Consider the following 7,978-nt stretch of genomic DNA (forward strand, 5'->3'; position numbering starts at 1 on the left):
TTTTAAAGGCCAAACCTCCCCAGACTCCAAGGAGCACTGGGGCTAAAGGGTAGCAAAGGAGCGTGTCACCTGTTAACCAGGCCCTCTGCTTAGAACCACAGCACAAAAGCCTGGATGCATGTAATGCCATTCCACTTTCCCATTCAACAGTAAACTCCAGATTCCAAACAATGTTGGGGTCAAACAGCATTCATTGCAACTGCGAGAGTAAATTCTAAGGAGGGCCTAGTATTAGACCTCAGAACCTCTGCCAAGAGCATCCCCTTTGGGCAGGTTGAGGTCTGCAGGACCCCTGGAGCGTCTCCTGTGGGGTCCACTCTTAGAGTGCCAATGTCTCTGACCGTAGGTGGGCACCAGTGCCACATGCAGGTTTTCCCTTCCAGAGCCCACTATGAGCTTTAGAAGAATAGCCATGAACTGTAATGAGAACTGGATGCTGGGTGGGCCTTTTCCTTAGCCAGTTAAGTATGATAAGGGAAAAATTTAGTCTAAGAAAAGAAGGTTTAAGTCCCCTGAAACATGAGTGACTTTGCTCTGAGCTGCCCCACATGTAGGAATCAGGGACCATGTGCGGAAAAGATTAAAAAAAAAAAGAGTCCAGGGCAATTATAAACAGGTGCTGAGGCCTCACAAGGTGGCTCACACCTGTAATCCCAGCATTTTGGGAGGCCAAGGTGGGGGGATTGCCTGAGGTCAGGAGTTTGAGACCAGCCTGGCCAACATGGTAAAGCCGCGTCTCTACTAAAAATACAAAAATTAGCTGGGTGTGGTGGTGGGCGCCTGTAATCCCAGCTACTCAGGAGGCAGAGGCAGGAGAATCGCTTGAACCTGGGAGGTGGAGGTTGCAGTGAGCTGAGATTGTGCCATTGCACTCCAGCCTGGGCCACAGAGTAAGACTCTGTCTCAAAAAAACAGCCGCTAAAAGACTGAAAAAGAAAGAAAGGAAAAAAAAAAAGACCCAGGTTCCTTAAGTGGACTGGGCGGTGGTAGTTAGGCTTCTCCACATGGAAACCCCTTAGTTTCACCAGCCATGGTCAGAAACCTGCAGTTGCTTCCATGTTTAGGTGCTACCCATATGGGTCCCGGGTGGGAAAGGAAAAGAGAGAGCGCGATATTCCCCTGCATGGAGCAGAAAAGAAAAGGAGAAAGGAAAAAAAAAATTCCCAAACTTGAGGCTTACCTCTTCCTCCTGGCTGGCTTGCCAAAATATGTTAACTGTGGAGGGTGTCCAGGTTCTTGGCGTTTTGAACAAAGAACTGGTGAAAATGCACAAACAAAGCAAGGAAGAAATGAAGGGTTTTATTGAAAATGAAAGTACACTCCACAGTGTAGGAGCGGGCTTGAGCATAGGGGCTCAAAGGCCTCGTTACAGAATTTTTGAGAGTTTAAATACCCTCTAGAGGATTCCATTGGTTACCTGGTGTACGCTCTATGTAGATGGAGAGGGTGAAGTAAAATTACAAAGTCATCTGCCTGGCCTACACACTATGGGGAAGCTATTTTCTGTCATAGCTGAAGTGTGAATTGGCCTTATGTTCCCTGCCTCCAGATCCTATTTTCCTGCCTCACTGGTCTCAGGTGATCCACCTGTCTTAAGTTCCCAAAATGTTGGGATTACAGATGTGAACTGCCTCGCTGGGCAACATTTTTTTTTTTTTTTTTTTGAGAGACAGGGTCTCACTCTGTTACCCATGCTGGAGTGTGTATACAGTCTTGAACTCTAGTATCTTATATTTTAACTAGGCAAAAAACCTGTTCAAGTTTTGATAAGTTACTATTTCAATTAGAATTTTAAAATCATGCTTTTATATGCATGTAAAAAGTTTAAAAGCTTGAAAATTTAATGTTCAGAAAATTGAGCTTAAGTTTCAGATTCCTTTTTTTTTTTTTTGAGATGGAGTTTTTGTTCTTGTTGCCCAGGTTGGAGTGCAATGGCGCCATCTCAGCTCACCGCAACCTCCACCTCCCGGATTCAAGCAATTCTCCTGCCTCAGCCTCCCAAGTAGCTGGGATTACAGGCATGCGCCACCACGCCTGGATAATTTTGTATTTTTAGTAGAGACAGGGTTTCACCATGTTGGCCAGGCTGGTCTCGAACTCCTGACCTCAGGTGATCCACCCACCTTGGCCTCCAAAAGTGCTGGGATTACAGGCGTGAGCCACCATGTCCGGCCAAGTTTCAGATTCTTGATTTATAGTGGAATAATCCCTGTTAGGCTAATTTATGCATATTCCTTAAGTGATATATTCTCCATACTAAATTGAAGAATTAGTACCTTAAAGACTGTGTAACATACATATTCAGATAGCTGATTTATAGTAATCACTCCTATTGGAGTTGAAATTGAGCCAATGACCTTAAGATTATTACTATACCATTTTCATTTGTTTGGTATATATATTTATAAGGTTTCCATAAAAGCTGTAAAAAAAGCAAAATTTGTTCTTAACTACCATATTGCCTGGAAACTGGTTTTGTCTTTTCTGTAGTCATTATCAAGTTTGTCAGCCACAGTAATGTTTGGAATATGTAGAAAGCATCATAATGGATCTAGTCACATGACCGTCTCTAGTCATCAAATGTCTATTTAGCATGTTTTTTGTTAGATGCTGGAGATACAAAAATAATATTATTTCTCTGTTTAAGGAGTTGATAAGTTTAGTGAGATAAGTACATCTACAAATAGGTAACATCAGGTGGTAAGTGCTGTGTTACTCACTTTCATACAAAGTATTAAAGGAGCTATATGAGCATTAAGGAATAATTAGTTCTGCCAAGGGGCTGGGGTAAGAATGGGAAAAATTATGAACGCCAGGGAAGGCCTAATAGAAGAGGAGATAACTACTGAGCTAGAATTATTAGGTTTTACCAGGGAGAATAGGGCATTTCATATGTAGGAAAGTGTGTAGTGTAGTGGTTAAGAACATAGACACACCGGAGTTGGACTGATTTGGTTTGGAACTGGCCCCTTTACTTTGTTGTTGGGGAGGTTACTGGAACTTGATGAAGTGCTTAACTAGTACCAGACACACACTAGACATTCGCAAAGTGAAAGCTGCTGCCGCCACTGTTATTCTTTCTTATATTATTATTAAAAAAATAAGCAAAACCACAGCAGTATGGAAATATATAATGTTGTTTTCTGAGACTCTTGTAATATGGCTGCAAGTAGGATATATGTGTATTAGGGAGTGGTTTGAACTGTTGGGAAGTACAGTGGAAAAGTAGCATGGTACTTGTGGTTGGTCCTCACCTAGGTCTCCTTTTTTTTTTTTAATTTTATTTTTATTCTTGGTAGAGACATTGTCTTACTATGTTGCCTAGACTAGTCTCGAACTCCTGAGTTGAAGTAATGCTCCCACGTCGGCCTCCCAAAGTACTGGAATTACAGGTATGAGCCACTGCACCTAGCTTAAGTCCCCTTTAATAGCTGATGTACCCCACCCCCCCAGCCTCCGTGAGTGTTGGCTGCTAATGACTTATAGCTCCCTCTTTCTCCAGAGTATTGTCCTCTGCCAAGCAGCTTTCTTGCTTAGGTGGATTTTCTGTATCCCACCCTATAGCCAGTGATTGACAGGTAAGCAGATACCTGTCATGCCTTAATCATTTATCATTGATTAAGGTTGGGGGGGTGAGATTTAAGAGTCATTTGTAGGGGTTGGGGAAGAACTGAGAAGTCGTAATTTGAATGTGGGGAGAAGGAATAAAAAGCCTTCTAGACTGGATGACTTGGCAAATAGTTGTGTCAATTGGAAAAATAGGACTCATAGGAAGAGGTAGTTTTGGAGAAGGTTAATGAGTTCAGTTTGAATTTAAGTTACCTTGTTGAATGCCATAGATGGAAATGTACAGTAAGTAGGCAGAAATATCTGTCTGCAGTATGGAAGGTGAGGTCAGGTTGACAACATTAAGGTGCAGATTGGACATCCCTAATCTGAAAATCGAAAGTCTGAAATGCTCCAAAATCCAAAACTTTTGAGCAACAACATGATAGTCAAATGAAATGACCACTGGAGCATTTTTGATATTGAATTAGGTATGCTCACCTGGTAAGTATAATGCAGGTATTCTAAAAATTTTTTTTAAATCCGAAATTTGAAATGTTTGTCATCTCAAGCATTTAGGATAAGGGATACTTATCTTGTAGTTGTTTAAGTTATGAGAGAGTGTGGGGCCCAAGACAAAACGATGGGAATTCCATTTGATCTGGAACGTTTTCAGCCGCAAGTAACAAAATTGAACAAGCTGCTTTAAGAGTAAAGGGGATTGACCAGCCAGGCCTGGTGGCTCACACCTGTAATCTCAGCACTTTAGGAGGCTGAGGTGGGAGGATTGCTTGTCCCCAGGAGTTCAAGACCAGCCTGAGCAACATAGGGAGACCCCATCTCTACAAAAATAGTAAATCAGCTGGGCATGGTGGTGTGTGCTTGTTGTCCCAGCTACTTGGGAGGCTGAGGTAGGAGGATTGCCTGAGCCTGGGAAGTCGAGGCTGCGTAAACTCTGATTGTGTCACTGTACTCCAGCCTGGACAATAGAGTGAGACCTTGTCTCAGAAAAAGTAAAGGGGATTTATTAGGTTAGTATGTAAAAATCCAGAGGTAGGGCAGGCTTAAGGGTTTTTTGGTGAGGATTCTGACTCCATTTTTCTGTGATTATTTTTGTTCTGCCACCTTCTTGAGTTAGCTTTGTTCTGAATCTTGCTTTCCTCATGGAGGTAAAGTGACTCTAGTGATTGCAAGATTCCATCAGCAAGCTGCATATTCTAGGAGACAGCATCTATGTTCCTGAATTCCTGGCAGAAGTCCTAAGCTTTGAGCTGATGAATCAGTTTTGAGGTAGGGCATTGTTACCAAGAGAAAGAGATCCCTCTAATTGGTTAAGACCAGTCAGGGGTTATCCATGAAGATGGGTTAGTCCAACCAAAAGGGCATGGCTGCTATACTAGGAGGAGAGGTAGAGTGGATGTTTGCAAAGAAAGCACAAAGTTCACTCTTATCATCTATCATCCATCATAAAGAAAAGAGCCAATGAAAAACAGGAAAATGGTAAGAGAGATTAAAAGAGCGCCTTAGAAAATACCTCAGCCCAGAGTAGAGTTTTGAAGAGTGGAAGGGGTTGTTTTGTTTTGTTTTCTGTTTGTTTTTTGAGACAAGGTCTGGCTCTGTTGCTCAGGCTGGAGTGCAGTGGTGTCCCTGGCTCACTGCAGCCTTGAACTCCTGGGCTGAAGTGATTCTCCCACTTCAGCCTCCAGAGTAGCTGGGACTACAGGCGTAAATGCAAAGGGTTTTGAAGAAGAAGGACTAAAACAGTGTCAATTCAAACAGCCTTTGGATTTAGTGGAGACCACCAGTGACCTTAGGACAATGCCTACAGTCTGGAGGAGTAAGAATCAGATGGTGTGTTGGTGATGAACAAATATATGCCAATGACATAGAAGCAGCAAATCTTCCTTCCCTCCCTTCCTTCCTTCCTTCCTTCCTTCCTTCCTTCCTTCCTTCCTTCCTTCCTTCCCTTCCTTCCTTCCTTCCTTCTTCCTTTCTTTCCTTTCTTTCCTTTCTTTCTTGAAATTAGTAAATAGAAGGTGGCAGTTTAAGGAAGAACTGGATTAAGGGAGGTTAAAAAGTAAATTGTAAAAAAAGATTGTGAAAGACTTTCTGCCCTTGTTTGTTGGGTGAAGAGAATGAGTTTATGGTTTCAGTCAGGCAGTCTTGATTTGACCTCTGGCTCCAAAGACAACTTCCTTTATGGCCCTGAGCAAGCTACTCAGTTTTCTCAGTTTCTGATTAATAATGAACATAATAAACATTTCATAGGAAAGCTATAAGGGTTAAGTAAGATAATGTAATTGTGGAAGAGATTTGTCAACTAACCTGTTATACAAATATTAGTTGGTAGTAAGCACATTGCTTATTTAAACCCTATCTTCTCATAAAAGAATGTAAGTTATTTTAGAAATAATAGTATGTAAAGGTATGTAGAGTTGAGAAAGGGGAAAGGCAAGTGGAAGAGGAGAGAGAGAATAAATGAGAATATGAATGAATTAATAAAGCATGACCCCAGTTCAAAACCAGTTATTCCTCTTAGCATCCTATGTAACTGTGCAAAGCCAAAAGCCCTTAGATTTGACATAATTTTTGCTAGCAGTATTTTGTGTGGCCCCAGAGGAGAGACCTCTTGTTGACTTCCATATATGCAGTTTCAGTTCCTTTTGTAATAAAGGAGCACAGTACAGAAAGGTTATTGTTTAGGTTATCAAGATGACTTTTATTTGAAGTTGTTGCAAATAGTAGCAATAGTGATAATGATGTTTAATAGTGATAATAATAAATAAACGTTTGATAGTAGCAGTTGCTGTCATTTTATATATCCCTAAGCTAGTGTATGATTGATTTTAGCTCTGTGTGACTCTAAAAATACTTTTAGCCACATTCTAGTCTAACTAATTCTAAAATTCTTTGATCATACATTCTTATTAGTTAAGTTGGTAGACCTTTTACAGTCATTAAATAGAATTTTATTCCTGTATATTTATTTCTTAGGTAGAACAGTGTCACATCCTGTGCTTCATTTTAAGCAGTCCTGCTGGGTGCAGTGGCTCACGCCTGTAATCCCAGCACTTTGGGAGACCGAGACGGGTGGATCACCTGCGGTCAGGAGTTTGAGACCACCCTGGCCAACATGGTGAAACCCTGTCTCTACTAAAAATACAAAACTTGGCTGGGCATCGTGGCGGGCGCCTGTAATCCCAACTACTCAGGAGGCTAAGACAGGAGAATCGCTTGAACCCAGGAGGCAGAGGTTGCAGTGAGCCGAGATCATGCCACTGCATTCCAGCCTGGGCAACAAGAGCAAAACTCCGTCTCCAAAAAAGAAAAAGAAAAAAAAGAAAAAAAAAGAGAAGAAAAAAAAAAACATCTTAAGCAGTCTGATGTTTTTGACTACACAGGGAGAATAACAGTACCTACCTTATATGGTGGTAGTAAAGATGAATGAGCTAAAAACAAAACAAAACAAAAACCAACTTAGAATGGTGCCAGGCATAGTTGTTAGTAGCTAGCATTATCATTCTTTTTTTTTTTTTTATCAGTACTTGATATAAATGAGAAAGTACTAAGTGAATGGGTACTTCATCATAAAAGAGTTGTTGAAAACATGTGGGGATTTAGTTTTGAATAAATTAATAATAATAAGTTTCCTTAACTACAACTCAGATTCAATGCTGGTTTCCATTGTGGGGATGGCACTATACACAGGATACGTCTTCATGCCCCAGCACATCATGGCGATATTGCACTACTTTGAAATTGTACAATGACCAAGATGCGGCAGGATCAGAGGTTCCTTGGGGAAGACCCACCCTACGAAGTTGGAATGAGACCATCAGATGTGATAAGAAACTCTTCTAGATGTCAACATAACCAACCTTATAAAGACTAAAATTCATGAGTAGAACAGGAAAATCATCCTGACTCATGTGTTGTGTTCTTTATTTTTAATTTTCAAAGAGGCTCTTGTATAGCAGTTTTTGTCTATTTTAACATTGTAGTCATTTGTACTTTGATATCAGTATTTTCTTAACCTTTGTGACTGTTTCAATATTACCCCCGTGAAAGCTTTTCTTAATGTAACTTTGAGTACATTTTAATTGCCTTCTATTTTTAAAACTCAAAATCATTAGTTGGGCTTTACTGTTCTTGCTATTGTATGGCATATACATCTGCCTGGATATATTTCTACTCTTGACCAAAGTTTTGTAAGAACAATATAAGATTTCGGGTAGGGGTATGGGGAGGGAAGATATTTTATTGAGAACTACTTACAAAAGATTTATCTGTAAGCTTGAACTCAGGAGTACAGTTTTAGCTATCTAGACTCTAACAGCTTTTGCTTTAAAATTATTAAATTGTTTCTTAATGAAAAAGAAAAGATCTTGCTAAAGTTAAAATAAAGAACGTTTCACCTTTTAAATATTTTATT

The sequence above is a fragment of the Mandrillus leucophaeus genome, unplaced genomic scaffold (assembly GCF_000951045.1).
Source record: "Mandrillus leucophaeus isolate KB7577 unplaced genomic scaffold, Mleu.le_1.0 Scaffold596, whole genome shotgun sequence".
Lineage (NCBI taxonomy): Eukaryota > Metazoa > Chordata > Mammalia > Primates > Cercopithecidae > Mandrillus > Mandrillus leucophaeus.